Source organism: Larimichthys crocea, chromosome III (assembly GCF_000972845.2).
Source record: "Larimichthys crocea isolate SSNF chromosome III, L_crocea_2.0, whole genome shotgun sequence".
In the NCBI taxonomy this organism is placed as follows: domain Eukaryota; kingdom Metazoa; phylum Chordata; class Actinopteri; family Sciaenidae; genus Larimichthys; species Larimichthys crocea.
In genome coordinates, this window is record NC_040013.1 from 5,471,044 (window position 1) to 5,487,452 (window position 16,409).

The 16,409-nt window shown below is 40.8% G+C and overlaps 2 protein-coding genes across 2 annotated transcripts in view; one reads left to right on the forward strand and one right to left on the reverse strand.

Annotated features, from left to right (window-relative positions):
• The window catches only part of fam81b (family with sequence similarity 81 member B), a 100,601-nt gene that overhangs the window by 37,200 nt on the left and 46,992 nt on the right, over window positions 1-16,409 (reverse strand). The window lies entirely within an intron of this gene.
• mctp1a (multiple C2 domains, transmembrane 1a) overlaps window positions 1-16,409 on the forward strand; it is a 131,139-nt gene that overhangs the window by 22,131 nt on the left and 92,599 nt on the right. The window lies entirely within an intron of this gene.

Below are 16,409 nucleotides of genomic sequence, written 5' to 3' on the forward strand. Positions count from 1 at the left end.
TTGCTGTGTGTGTGAGTGTTTGAGATACAGCCCGAGCCGGTGAGTGAGTGTGTGTGTGTGGTTGTCTCTCTCATATAGGAGAGTAAGCCAGCAGCAGCAGCAGCAGTTGTACAGTGGAGCGTGTTCAGTGTCTGGATGTTTGCGCTGCCTCTCTCAGCTGCGGGACGAAGCTTTACTGTAGGTATACACACACACACACACACATGTTCACAACACTGTTTCGACTGTCTTTCTGCTGTTTCTCCTTGTAGGTTGCTTATTTTCTGCATGCTGATGCTGTTTTTGCTTATGCTTATTGATGCATTGAGTGTCAGGGCAAAGAGTGGCTGTACGCGAGCGGCCGTTGCCTCCAGGAGTATTTCAGTCTGGAGAATTTGAGACAGTTGAGTGAGGCGAAGAAGGGATTAAAATGTGCCGTTCACCAGCAAAATCTTTCCATCACTTCAGCACGTTCACACATTTGCATGCAGAACAGATTTTCATACAGTATTTCCATGAATCTGACTACCTGCTTTGTTTATGTAGAAGGTGTTGGCCGCCTTTAATCTGCGTGCAGGTGTTTTTGTGTGTATTTGTTTATCTAAGTGTTGCTGGGGGATGGTGGGGTGGAGGTGCAGTGGGTGTGTCGTGTCCAGTTTCCAATAGTGTGGAACCCGAGCTGGCTGCTAGTGTGTCATGACATGGGACTGTTAATCAGACTCCAGGCAGATAGGGACAAAACAAGGGCGAGAGAAGACGAACTAAGGGGAAAAAACAGGGCTATAACACATAACACAATGAGAATGGACTTGGGGTTTAGAAATGTACGGATCGATGCAGTTGAAGGTGTATATCCTTCCGCTTGTGCTTCTATCTTGACCAGATAATGGGTTTAAAAAAGCAGTATACCTTGTTAAAATTGCAAAAGAGCATTTCCCACGGGCAAGGAGAGGAGGCTTATGTACATCCCTCACCCCCACCCATGACACATGTCCCCTGGTTCACACCCCTCTGCCTGTGTCTAAAGCCGCAGTCTTGTTCCCTTAATTCCTGTTTTCAAGGGCTGGGTCCTGAACGTGCTCAGAATGAGAGCAAAATAGCCACAACTGGAGGAGGAGGGGGGGAAGAAGAGATGGAGGAAGAAAATGATAAAAAGTGAAAGACTGAGGCAAGGTAACAGAAGACGTGGGAAAAGAGAAGGAGAGAGAAAAAGACTACAGCAGGTGATAATAGAGCGGGTAGCCTGAGGAGAGTGAAGAGGAATGGTCTGATGAGAGAAGGTATGAATGACTCTCTCTCTCTCTCTCCCTCTCTCTCTCTCCACTGATGCTCCTCTCATCAGACAAATGCTGGATTACATTGCAGGGTTATTTCTCTCATCAGACAAATGCTGGATTACATTGCAGGGTTATTTCAGGCACCGTCGGATTGTTTGAGTGTACAATTTTCATCAATTTTCAAGATCAGCTTCTGGCACAAAAGGGTTTAAGAAAACCGAGTCATTTTCACTCCCTCTCATAAAAAAAAAAGAATCAAATGATTTCACTCCCGTCTTAGAAATGACAGAAAAGTGTCTGACTTCTATCTAAATTCCTGAATGCTGTCTGTATGCCCAGTACAGTACATACATAATACAACACTATGAAGTTCTCCTGGGAGAGACTAATGTGTTTTTAAGAGAAGTGCTGCATCTGAATTTCCTGTTGAATGTTGCGTCTCGGGGGCGTGACTAAATCATTCATTTTGTCATGTGAACTGTATACACTGCATTACAAAGTACTGTGCATACATTCCTTTTTATATGTAAATCAGCTCAGGCCAAATTAAAGGTAATAATAGAAGAAAGAAGTCAGGAAGATGCTCTTCTTTATCTGTGCATGACAGAAACTCATTACACCCAGGCACCTTTCACTGTAGATTAAAGTTTCTGCTCCAGCATCTTTACACCGTGGAGCCTCTCTCCATTCATTAATGAAACCAAGTTTAGGCTGCTCGATTACAACATTCATCAGACCCCTTTTTTCTATTTTGTTTCCCAAATTGAGTTTCGGTATTTTAAAAAAGAACTTCCAAACTATGACTGATTACCTGTCGACGTGCCCAGTGGGGTTCAGCAACAGCCAACGTTTGCAGCATTTGGCTGCTGTAAATGGCCCGGCTGGGGAGACCTAGAGAAGACGAGGCTTGGTGATGTGAAAGATTAGCTTCAGCTGATAGATAGAGCTCCTGAATATTGTCTTATGTAAGAATCTTCCCATATAGCTATTTAGATAGACAGCAAAAATAATACTGATGATTGTCATGTTCATTATTATTTAGGGGGCTGAAGAAGAGCTGCAAGCCCCTTTTCTCTCTCTGCAAATGGCTATATGGGGGATTCTTATGCAAGAGAATATATTCAGAAGCTGTCTGGCAGCTCAGTTATTCATATATTTCATCATATGTTGGCTGATGAAGCTTTGCTCATTACAATGAGCTGCACAGTCTGATTTTAAAAACGTCTGCCAGGCCTGTATACTACTGTATGTATGAATCAGAAAGAAATTGACTCCGTCCCATTATCTTAACCCTCCGCTGCTCCGTCTTTCATAATTGCTGTGCTTCCTTGCATCTCTTTTCATCACTTCACATCCATCATCTGTTGCAGTGATACTATCTACTCCCACTGTACAATAATCCTGATCTGTCAGTCTTAGCTTTTTTTTTTTTTTTTTGGCAAAGGTAATTGTGTAAAAGGTACACACTCTTGTCATTCTGCCACTTGGAGGTGGTTCCACAGTCTTTGATCAGCACCATCCTCACGGAGTGTAGGGATGGCACTAGCTGGCACAAAGACAAACTGCTTTATGTCGTGAAAATCAAGATTTATTGGATTTGATATCCAATTTGCTGGCATATCGTAGACATTTATTGCATGATTCTCTGTCACAAAGACATTGTGACACCCAGAGTGATGCCAGCCCCATCCCTGTCAGAGTGCCTAACCTTTTACAGAGCAGTGGTGCGGGATCACATACAAAAGATGTAGCTTTAGGCACTCTTCATTCGTCCTAAATACTGCAGTGCCAATTTATTCTGTGGTGCATTGGTTGCTGTTATACAGATTGCTTCTTCCGTAACGTGAAGCATTTACAGCATCATAATATTACAACAAATTTCTCACCTTAAAATTTTCATGCAGTATGCAGAGTTGTATCTGAGAAGATGCTGTTCAGACAAGATCTATACTCCAGCGTCACGACTCAGGCCGCGAGAGACGGAGTGACGCGTCAATACTGCTGAGAAGACATACTTTCTCACACTCAGTCAATTTTGTAACGCACAGCAGCCTACAACCTTCCCAGTCAACAGTGGGGACTCCACACTGGGAGGAAAAAGGGAAAAATAATCTCCCAAAAAAGTAGGAAATAAGAATAATGATTGGGAAAAAAATCTTATTAGTATGTACGGGAGGACAAGACATGACAAGATAGAAAATGCAAATGCCACTACTGGCTCTGCAAGCTTTTTTTCATTAAAGTGGGAATATAAATGGTTCACAAGGGAACTGCAACACCCAGGAGTGCATTAAAATGAGATGATAATAGACTTTTTGTTTTCTCACTTCTTTGAGTTCACATTTGGAAAACACTTAGAGGAATATGAATCAGTCGCAGCAGTAGTAAGTGTGAGGAGGAGTTGCAGATAAATTGATAGACGCTAGGCGTGCTGTTACTGCTGCTGTTTCAGACAGCATGAAGTGTACAGTATGTATCGGTAGTCCAGGATGGTTCATTTTTTTATGAATGATTCAAGTTATGCAAGAAGTGGCACATAAACAGGTGTGGATACAGCAAATCATGGAGCAATACATACCTTTGTGTTATAAACACTGGAGTCTGTCCCGTCAAATAAATTCTGATTACTCTTGGTGGTTGTCAGCCTATGAGTAATATCCTCCTGTTACACGCTCAGTCAGTGGCTCATCAAAGGGTTAGGATGAGGACTTATTATATACTATATCACGCGACCAGGTGAGCTATAAGGGTGCCCCTGTTAGCAGCTTGTTAAATTATGGTATTTAACTGGTTATCATCCTTAAGAATAACTTGATGTATAGTTAGGCATCACCATGAAAGTACCGTTTAGTCCTAGTAGTGTCCAACAATGTTTGTTTACATGTAGGCAAAATGTTAGTGTAGCACTCATGGGGACCATATTACAAAAAACTCACAGTAGTAGCAGTTACTATGAGTATGAATAACATGATTGCTTACTTGCATCACTAATGTAATCACATTACTAGTTTTAGTATGCACATATTGATTAAGCAATGGCATCATCGTTCCATAAATAGAAGCTGCACTGAGTTTTGATTTGTGACACAGAAATTCATTCAACATTTCTAGATTATAATTAAAAATGCATCAACAGGGATGTTTGTCATATGTCACCAAGGCATTTTTGAAAGGAATCCAAAAAGTCTGTGGATGCCCGAAAAGCCAAATATATATATCCGTACAGTGTTGTTGGTGGGTGGAAGTAAGATGGTGAAATCACCACATCAGCAATATTTTGGGGTTGTTTCTGTTCCGCTGTGAAGTCGCTGAGCAAGCAAACGGAGGCCTGGATCAACATATTCTTGGGGATTCGCTCCGCTCTGCTCAGAGCTGCATTGTTGTCTGTTTGTCAGCGGGGTCTCAGATTGGCATTGACTCGCCACGGGTCGGTTGACAGGTTGGGTTGGCAGCAGGGCGACCAGCTTGTCTGTCCGCGATGTCAGCAACACTTGACGCTCCCATCTCAGTTTGTCACTGCACCAAATTCACTGGTGACAAACACATGGGGGGAAAGCTGCTAATGCTCTGCACTGTGTCAGTATGCTTGTTGTGTGCGAGGTGTTTCCTGTTTTTTTTGGAGTTCATTAAGTCTGTCTGCGTCTGTCTGCGTTCCACAAAGTCTGTGTTTTCTTCTGTCCTCCACAACTCGTGCTCTTTCCTGTTACCAGCTTTTATACTGTTATAACCTCCCGGTATTGTTCTCCACATACATCTTTCCAACTGTCTGTCTGTCTGTCATGAATGTACACCACTTATTTCTCTTTCAAAGTGCCATTCTTCCTCTTTTTCTCTTGAAAGCTCTTTACCTTTTCTGGCTCACTTTGTTCTCCCCCTGCTCTTATTTCACCTCCTCCCACCTCCACTGCCTCTGTCTGTCTCTCTCTCTCTCTCTCAGTGGAAGATCTTTCCTCTTCATTATTTATGGAGAGTGGCGGCGTTGTGTAGCTGTCAGATGCAGCAGACAAGCGCGCTGTTTCTCTAGCATTAGCCTGCCCTTCCAGGCAAATTGACGTTTCATATATTCTGAAAGCAAACTTCTCATCTCGTGTCATTTTTCACAACTCCCATCGCGTGTTACCTCTCAGCAGAATTTGTTGCATAACAAAGTTCATTGAATCAGGATGTGGCAGTAACGCATTTAGCACATTGTATTCACAGTTGACACAATTTATGTAGATGTGTAGAAAATGTGTTTTTCTTTTTGTGTAGGTTTCCCTACAGCAAGTCATCTTTACATCCTGTTTAACGTGACATGTGGAAGTGCTGGTCAAGATTGACTGTGCCGAGAGGCGCTCTAATCGTGGTGGCTGTGACAGGGAAGTGTAAACTTGTAATGTAATGCTCACCTTGTGTTTCTTTAGGTTTGACACCTCTGGTCTCTCTCTCACATCTCTCGCCCTGTCCGCCGCTTTCTGTTGCTCTTTCATCCTGCATGTATCTGTTCTGTAGTCTTTTATAAATATTCACACATCTCGCATTTTGGATTTTTTTCAACCGTGGTTCTGTTTGCACAACAACAGGTGAGCTGCATGTGGAGAGACTTAGTAATGACATAGCCTATCAAAACCAACATGGTACCATCTGCATCAGCCAGGGGTGTTTACTGCTGCTCTACCTGGTCCATGCTTTAATTCAGTACCACAGAACATCTGGGAGTGGGTGCCTGTGAATAGTCTTTTACTGTCTGTACCACTATGCGCATAATGGCCCTTTGTGCGGCATGTATGTAAATTTGGCCGGCACAGACTGACTGGCACCGGTCACCGGTCAAGGCTGATCAAGCAGAAAACTGTATGATTCCGGTCTCCGGCCAATCGATCGGTGCAATTCTATTGATTAGGGCTGCTGGATATCATATTTGTGATCAGGACTCACTTTACTTTCAGACAGTACAGTTTCGCCAAGATAAGTGAAATACTTAGTGTTATGTGACTTATTCAACTGATTACAAGTCAACGTCAAAATGCTTTAAGGCCAAAGTGAATATTTTTGTAGATAAAAGACTCTCCAGCTACATACTACACAGGAAAACAACGTCCATGTAATCTAAAACTCTGGACAGTAACCAAACCTCAAATGCTGTCATGCTGTTACTGTCCCCAGCCTTCTCTTCAGCTCGATGTGTTTAACTGAATCAAACTAACTTGTAATTACAATCCGAAGAGTGAACTACCGATGCACAAATCCCCAGCAAGATGCACCAGGATGCAAGAAAAGTAATCATTGAGGACATTGAAAACATAAAGCAATCTTTGATTTAAGTAATGTCTCATTAAGTTGCATTATACCAGTAGCTGAGTAGACCTCATAGTGATGAAACACCCCACGAACAAAAATGGAATATTATCTGCTGGTTTGCAAGCTGCTCGAGCAGAAGGAAACAAGAGCTTATCATGGATAACACACGCAGACTAACTCGCACTCAGACTACAACTTAATCTTGCTCATCATGGGATTTACCATGAACGCAGCTCTCCCCTCTTCTGGTCTCCTCTCCTAATATGATGCAGTGTTTATCTGCAGCCACCAATTTCACCATAAACCAAAGTGGGCCAAACCGCACCGCTCAGCCCCGACATCTTCTGCAACTATGAGGGAGGGTCTCGACACATCTGGCACAGTGGCTGGAAACTGGGTTACTATAATGGGAATGGAGGTCAGAACTAGATTAGAGTCACACACTGAGGGCAGCTGGGGTGACATTAAGAGTGACCATGATGAGTAGGATGATGATGTCTCGGCTGAGCGTATAATCATTATGGGGTGCTGCTCCTTTGTCGTGAGTCCGGTGACTTATTGTGGTCCGGAGAAAAGGACTGCACAAAAGAGAGACGTCCTAGTGTTTATCTGTATTTCTCTCCTAGACTCTTTATTCCACCACCACTCTCCGACTTTCTGCTCTACTTAACATGTTTGTTGGACATGAACCAGGCTTCAAGTATAATCACTATGTTTACCATAGCATCGCTGTGCAGTAAAGAAAAGACATTATGTAATGGTATTTACACACAGCATTACATTCTGTCAGCACATTCAAAACTATATTCACTGGGTGGATAATTGTAATGAAACCTGACAAGTTGTCAAGTACAACACATGGACATTGGTTGGTTTTCCTCTCTCCTTTTCTTGTTTAAGCTCTACAAATGTAACACAATAAAGATTGATTATCACTCTTACATTAGGGATTATGCATGATCCAAAACTACATCTTTTTATATTCACAGTTGAGGGTTTGGTTATATACTGTATGTGTGAACATATGTAAATACCGTTCCAGCATTGTGTCTTGTTTTCTCCACCAGCAGTAAGCACAACATTGTCCTCAGGGCTTGGAAAGCTCCGGGGATATACTAATCTGCTTAGACAGGAATGTATGCAACATTCCTGATGCTCTGCACAGGAGACCTATAGGGAACACAGGTCAGCTCAGAGACCTCTCTCATCTGTCTCCCTGTCTTTGTCCCCAAATATTCATGCATGTGCATGCACAGTCTGCACATATTGTACGCACTGAAGCCCTTTTACATAAGTAATTATGGGCACCACAGCCTTATAAGAGACTCTTATAACATCAAGATGTGTCACTGCAGGATACCTTTTAATAAGAGCAGACAGGTAAAGAATTCTTTTGGTGATCATGGTCACCAGGAAAAATGTGATTTAACCTTCTGCACTGTCTATCTTTTTCAAAAAGACTTCCTAAAAAATGCATTTCCACCTCCGTACTTACTGTTTAGTCACTCAAAGCAATGTACAGCAGCAGTTTTTCTGCTTTTCTCATTATTCATTGTGCTCAATACAATGGGACTCACGTCTGCTAGAGTAGTGCCTGCTGCTTGTTTTAAAAAAAAAACAGATTAATGTTTGTTAGTTTAATATACATAAGAGCCATTATTTAATTAAATGCTTCTTTGGGTGTTCATTCATCTCTAAGGAAGTACTTCTTTTATATCACTGATGCATAAAGAGCTATTGATTGCGGGCATGGGTGGATGCATGAGGATGACCATGAGAGAATAATCACACAGTGCCATTGTACTTTTTGATGACTTTGCTGATTCCTATCTCGGTGCCTCTGACTCTCCCTCACTGGGTTTGTGATCATGAACGATTGATCTAATGTGATACATCACCTCCTGGGCTGTTAAAGTGTCCCATAGCATCAGGATAATGGGATAGGAGATTACATTTTGACATCTGTCTCTCAGGGAAAGCAGTGACATTCAGAGGAGAGTGTAAGTATAATAGTAAACAAGGATGTCTGCACTGCATGCATATGAATTACTTATTTTTTCCCCATTGTCAGGTTAAATATTCGGCATTTTAAAGTAGTTATATAGAATATATAGATACTAAGATATTTCCTCAGTAACTTATCGTATTTATCTTGGTTTTACCTGTCACTTATTCAAACACATCAGTGAGCGTTCAAGTGTTATCGACAGGGCATTTGTTCTGCTGCATCAAGAGGCTCATTATCTGAGTCTGAGACCAGCTTCATCTATGACGCTCCAAGAGAAGTAGAGAGGCTTGCACTCTCCGCAGTGCATTGCTAGACTGTTATTAAGAAAAGAACACACCGACGAGAACTCATTATTTAGCCAAGTGGCTGTTGGCTGTCTACCTGCTTGAGCCCAGCACTGGCTCTGTGTTCTGTCACATTATACATTACCCGGCGGCTGCACATACTGAGGAGGGGAGAAGCTCAGTAATGGCCCAGAGACAGTGGTATTTAATGGAGTAGCTTATTTGGCTGCGAAAGTTAATGGAGGACATTTTTCAAGCCGTTGTGACTGCTGCCATGTGATGAGACACATAAATATGTATTTATCTTTTTCATCAGTTTGCACGAAACAATGATATAGTTCTAATATTTGAATTAATATGATATTTAGGTCCCAGAAACGGCAGCAGAAATGTGATTTTGTGATACTGTCACAGTCTCACGGGGAGGGAGAGAAATGGGCTCTAAAAGAGAGCAGGAGAGGGAAGACTGATTCACTTATCATTGACGAAGTTGAGGACTGTATTGAGTTGCTGACAAACTCTTTCACTGTCTGTGACTAAGCCTGGCTGAATGAAAATATGGCAGTGTGTGGGTTTTAAGTGCAACATTTGTGTGTGTACTTTAATTTTATTTATTGCAGTCAGCCAGATTTCTGATTGTTAGATGACTAATAGATTTTATTTTTCACATTTTCAGGCTCATTGATGTCCAGAGGTAATTTGTGACTTGAGTAATATTTTGTAATGCAATGCTTACATTTTCTAGAATCATTTATCCAGCTTTTACTTTCTTAAAGGACTAATGTGTACGGCATAGGACGACTCCGTGGGCACGAGGCAAATGTAGATGAAAGGCTCACTCTAAGTTAACATTCATTAACGATAAAAATATAATATAATTCATATTTTCATTATACACTAATGAAAATAAACATATATTCTGTAAATAGAGCATCCTAAATCTTCCACACTGTACAATTTTAAGACTTTCCATGTGCGACAACATCACTTTAACCAAGGGAGCTGCTTATAGTTCATGCTGGGACACATTGTTACATCACCTCAGTAGAAATTTCAGGAGGGTCTTGAGGGAGAAACATATTGTAGTGTACTGTAACATACAGCTGGAAACAACCTCAGCCTGAATCTCTCCACTATTCGCCTCCCCCATATGTCCTATAATTAGATCGAGAACATGAAAGATACATTTCCAGCAATTCAGTAGGATTCACTGACAGACCTCAAGATCCTTCCTGTCCTTTGTGTCTATGTACTGTATGCGTGTTCAAACATTTATGTTGAAATAGTAAAGCACCACAGGGAGTGGACTGAATCTGGTGTTCATTACAAATTAGAAGTGTTTTTATTTTTTGTTATATTTAAAACTAATGGTTCCCCGTGTAGCTATGTTTGTGTGTTTTTGTGTGAATGTGTGTATGTGTCTGTGTGTCGCTTGCGTGCTTTTATCTTGCCTGAAATATCCGTTTGATGGATGACTGCATATCCTGTGCAGGAAAAGCTTGTTAAGAGGCTCCGTGGCTGAAAACGACTCCACAAAGAGAAATAATGGGATCACTGTATTAGCCTGTGAAATATCACGTCTGACTGTGGGAGCTCACCTTTTCCGCTCACTTTACACTCTATTTTTGTGCTCATCATGAAAAACAAGGGGATTTATTCCAACACATGCTCCGACATAATTTAAAGTTAGTTTTTATAGTTTTAAGGTTTTTTTTGTGTGTGGTTGTCATAGCAACTCTCAGTCGGCATCTTATGTTTTTGCCCACACAACACCTAGATCTTTGCCCTCAAGCAAACAAACAGTCAAAGAGTAGACACAAGGTGCAGACTTTAGTAGTGCATGCCAGTTTTTCTTACCTAACTAAGAGTTTTTTTATTATTAATACTTTTTACCCGTGGCTTCTCCTGTTGGTAGCCTCAGTTGCCTTAATGAAATCACACATTCAGGATGTTACATTAGATATTAATTACACACAGTCTTGCACACAGATTTGACTTTTAAACACTTGACCCCAAGCGACAAAGCTGCATGACATAACAGTTCAAGTGCATCTATCAGCAGCCACATCAAGTATTTTATCCTTGAGTAATAGCGTAAGGCTGCTCACCACTGCTGTAAGATTATTAGCTGATAAGTATAATTTTATTTTTTACATGTTGTGTCACTATCTAATATTATAGCAAGACTCTTTGCAACAGCGCTGTTTACATCAAATATAGATATTTTCACACGTTCACACTCTGTGCCTAAACACAGTGTAAAACCTTCAAACAAATAAGGCAGGTCAGCCTGTTTCTATTTTGTTTTGTTCATCTGAAGTCATCTTTGTTTAATGTGTTTACCTTTTTCCAGTGTGAATAATTATTTTAGTGCTTTGTGGAATCACTTAAATTGTTTTTATTGCTTAGATTAGACAGATCTCATTATTTACTTAAAGTGCCTCAGGTTTGTAGTTTAGATTTTTTATTTATTTACAGTTGCACTTTTTTTTTCAGCTAGCACAGTTGAATCAGATTGCAGATGTTTACTAAACTGCTCAGGTTATGGCTTTGTGGAAATGTTTGCTCATGGTAGTCTGTGATTTTGATCACATTAGTTCTACACTAAAGCTCTCACAGGAGCCAGTCGAATTTCAATTGGCAAACATGGAAGTGAATTAGTCAAGTTTTATGCAAATAAGCCTTCATCCATTACCCATGCAAAGACTCACAAATCAGTCCATTAATGTAAATTTTTTTCTTCAAAAATATACTTGGGGGCAAATTGCAATTATGGGATAATTACTTGATATGGCATTCAAAAGTAAATTAACCATCACTCAACATTTCTGGACATTAAGTTATTCCTCTGAAGTTTTTCTCTCTACAGCCAGGCAGTAGATAACAGTAAATAAACAGAGCTATAAAAACGACAAGATCCTCAGACAGAAACATGACCGGTCAGAGAGGATTTCATTCCATTAAAAAGGAGGACAAATAGATGCTTTATGTTGACTTTCAGGAAGTGGCATCTCTACTAACAGACGGAGAACTGTCATAACGTCCTTGTTAATGAGCAAAGCAGGAACGGGTTATTGTTATGCAGGAAGGGAGGTGGAAATTACCTGCCATCGCTGTGAGAGACGAGAGTCTGGATCCACAGAGTGCCCAGGGCTAAATACAGGCTTCCTCCTCTATAAAGACAAGATTGTCATGACATATAATCCAGGATAGGAAATATATGACTTTGCTTGATATCTCAAAAGGGAAGTTTTCTAAGCAGGTCTGGTACCAGTTTGCCTTTTGAATATGAAACTCCCAGTAGTTTTTGGCACAGCCTAGTCATACAACTCGGACAACTTTCAAAATAATGTCTATCTCTAAGAACTCTGAGGGTTAAGTTAGTCTGAAGGACTATTAACAAAACAACAAGCACAACACACAGTGTGGCGAGGCAAAATTATTCACAGAAGATAACTAGAAGGCATTTGTGCTTTGTGTTTTTTAGACTGCAAGTTTGGATATTTATAGTTTATTTTGTGATTTCCTGAGTCATCTTATCAGATTACTCCCAGAAGTTTCTCACCTTTTTCTCCCTACCCCGAGTGTCTAATATAGACATGGCTATTTTTCACTCGGAGTCTGAGAAGTACCTTCATCAGAGAATGGAAAGTTATGGGTCATGTGTGGGTTGTGAATGCATCTTTGGTGACGAGCCACTAGTGCCTGTCCACACTCTGAGCTGAAAAGAAATGGAACATTATGAGATGCCAGATGACCGCCTTAGTCCGCTTTGACATTTGCCACATTGCCTCATTGAGCTTGCTACTTGTGTTTCCTTTTTCTAAGTTGGAGACTTTGGCCCAAAAAGCTGGAGATTCTGTGATGTGTCAGTGAAATATCAGGGTTAAAAAATCCATTAGCTCAACACCAAACCTGCTGGTAGTTTTCTGTTCTATTGAATTTCCTTTTAAACTTACTCTGATCAGACTTATATGTGTGTGGATCTTTTGTGAGCTTTGTTGTTCAGTGTAACTTTAATTAAGATTCTAGAAAGTCGATAGGAGTGCGGCTAAGTGGTTTTTAAGGCTTCATAACATGTCTCGGAGCTGAACTGATGCTTGTGAAGTGAATTCAGATAATCTACTCTTAAACCTCTTGGGCCACTTGTCTTGGACTGTAAGCAGAAGATAATATGCATGGAGTCTGAACGGGTGGAATATCCTATTGACCATCATCTTTTCAGATGTATGATACATCATCGGTCTTAATTATTGATGAAGGATCAACTCTCCTCTCTCTGATTTATTGTTGATCCCCCCCCTACACATTTGCCCACAGAAAAGACAACAAAAATACACACACACACACACACACACACACACACTTTTGTACTTGCGTATGAAAGCACATGCCAACAGTCCCCTGGAGATGATGAAAGGATGCTATGTTGCCGTCGATATTTCCAATGGAATGTTGAACCTTGTGTACCCCACCAGAGATGTCTTTACTTAATGGAAAAGGAAATTGGTATTGATTGATATTTGAATGGATTCAGTTGGGAATCGGTCAGAAGGGTTTTCTGCAAAATGCTGAAGGCTTCCATCCAAATATCCCGAGCACTTTCCAGTGTCGTTCTCCCGGGATTATTTAATGTAAATGCAAAGTGCTCTCTCTGATAGTTGAAACTCCCTGGATTGGTGCCACACACTGCTGTAATGGATCTTTTCTTTCTTGTGTTTACGTTTGTACTGCTGGATGTATTCATCAAACAGGACTTTATTACTTTGAGCGTAGGATGAAATTATCTTCAGTGCATATCTCAAGTGAGAATTGTTGGTGGAAAAATTGGCTGTCATGCTCAGAAAGTCTTATAATCTTCTTGTGTATATCATGCGCCACAGAGAGCATTGCAACAAATTGCAATAAAGTTTACGCCAAGTAAACCCAGATATACAGCCTGTCTGATGAGCTGTAAGGTCTCCCTCTGCCACATTGTTTACTGCCCTCTGGGAGCAGAGAGAGACAGAGAATTGGGTTATGGTAACTATTGTTTAGATCTCTGTCAGCTTCAAGAAACACAGAGCAGGTCGAGTAGGATGGTCCTTGGCTGTCTTTCCTTTCCTTCCCCTCCTCTTCTTTTCTTATGTCTGTCACTATGAATGAATGTGTGTGTAGTTTGTGTCTTTTGAAGTGCATAGCTCTCTACACTGAGGCCTAGGGCTGTGGTCTACTAGACTCAGGGGATATGAGACAAATCATTTCTGCAGAGTCTGTCCCAAAGGATGGACCAGGGTAATGGTCATTGAACAAAATGACTTGTTCAAGACCCAGAGGGTGTGTGTGTGTGTCTATCTTTAAGTCTACGTTAGTGTTATTATTGTTATTTTTTACTTATAACTTTTGTGGCTGAGAATTGTGACAGAGGATAAGATTTTTTTTTTATGGGCTCCCATCAAAAAAACATAACATCCCTTTACTATGCTAGCTCTATGTCTGTGTATACACACGATGTGTTCAGGCACATGATGCAGTGTAGGTCAAACATGTTTTGGCAGCTCTCAGAGCCCAGTACGCAGTGATCATAGTTATACAAAATAGGCTTGAAACATAAAGTGTATTAGATACATACCTCACATTCACATTATGTTGTTAATGATGGCGACTTGACACATGGAAGACAAATAATGAGATCTGCTTTCTTTGTATGACTCTACACTAATGTTGCTTTACTCTCTTTATTTGTAAAGCAGTGGCAGTCATACCCATTTTTAGAAATGACCCTAATCTTTGGCAAACAATGGGATTCAAAAAGTAAGCTCAGTCAAGGGCATCGCCCTCCGGGGAGGCAATCACTGGTCATGAGTTTAGAAATGCAACCTGTTTTGTTCTGTCTGAAGCTACAAACTGTCTGTTTTTGTGTTTTATGTGGCTGCTTGTTTTTTTTAGCAAAGATTTAATTGTTTCCATCACGTGTACTTTTGCTCATCTGCAAATCCTTTTCAAATCCTGTTATGCTTGTGTACATCTGTGCGTGTTAACTTGTGTGTCTTTGTCTCAGTGGTAATGCACGGTGTACAGGCAGTAAATACCTACACTCTGAAAAATACAAAGTTCTGAAGAGTTTATACGAGTGCATCAAAGTAGAAAAAAAAAGCATTGGCATTTTCGGTGGGCACAGCTAGGGATTGTTTTCTTAATCGCTGTGTGTTATGATGCGAGCTGACTCTGTATCTCTGTCACTGTTTGTCATGTTCATAGACAATAAACTTAACCACACACACACACAGACGTCACACTACAGTTGAATTACAGTGACTTGCACACTTTGTTAACCCCAGGTTTCCTAATACAGCTTTAACTCTGTCCCTGAATGTTCACATTAGATTGCTTTTTTTTTTTTTGGGAGCTGGTGCACCTGTTTTCCAACAGATTACATTTGAGGTTTTTCGATTTATGTCAGTTTTTCCTTTTCCCCAAAAGATCAACTCTATTTCTCTCTCCTGACGGCAGGTGCTGCGAAGCTGAAATTGTTTTGGATTGACTTTTCCACAGGGAGCACCACATGTATCAGCCAGCCACTGTGGTTTTAAATGTTGCTGTGTGTAGCCTGTACTACCCTTTTTGATATCTATAATTATATCTTCTGATATGTGAATTATTAAGTAATTATTGCTCCAAAGTTTTGACAGTGGTAATAACACTCTGTGTCAGTGGGAAGCCATCGTGAAGTGTAATGTAACAGTACTTGTCCTCTGATTGTCTTCTACAATCCCTGCTACAAATGCCAGCTTTTGTTTTGTAATAATTTGTTTCTCAAGTGGCATATTTAACATTCTCAATTTCTTCATAGATAGAAAATGATACTTAAACAGAATATCCATTATAGGCTAATATATTAGTCATTTCTGCGGTCGGCACAAGATAATAACAGTGGGACTAAAAGGACCACATTGTAATTATACTCACCATTATTAACCTGTAGCCTCAGTGCTGGGCTGTCTCCACAGAATGGAAGAACAATGCGGCACCATCATAATCACCAACATGACACTTCCAAGAATAGGGTGTTGAATGTATTTGTTGTGCATAGTCTGGTAGCATGCAATATCAAAACTGTTCATCATCGCAGGCAGAATTACAGGGGGTCAGTTTATGTTTTAGGGCAGTCATATATTATTCTTTAGGGAAACTATGTTATTAGGAATTACAGGAAATATTACGACAGCCTCATTAAGAAGTGTGTATCTGACATGACAGGGTAATAATAGGGAGTGTCCTCATGGGTCTTCCTTTCCCTTTTTTTTTTTTCCATTTGCAACCCAGTTTTTAGCTGTTCGGAGATCTCTCTGCTCTTCTGCTCCTCTCTAGTGGGAGTTGCTCTTGTGCTAGCCTTGGCAGTCTGTTAGTAGCCTCCCAGTGGTCCACCAGCATTTCCCTGCTCTTTTCTAGTTATTCTTAGCCTCATCTTAGAGTACGCTAGCCGGGGAAACTTGACAGGAATGCCCACGCACGGGTTGTCTAATCGGGAGGAGAGAGAAATGAGGGTGGGGGGAGTAAGATGAGCAAGAGATAGAGAGGAAATAAGCTGTAGTGGATCTC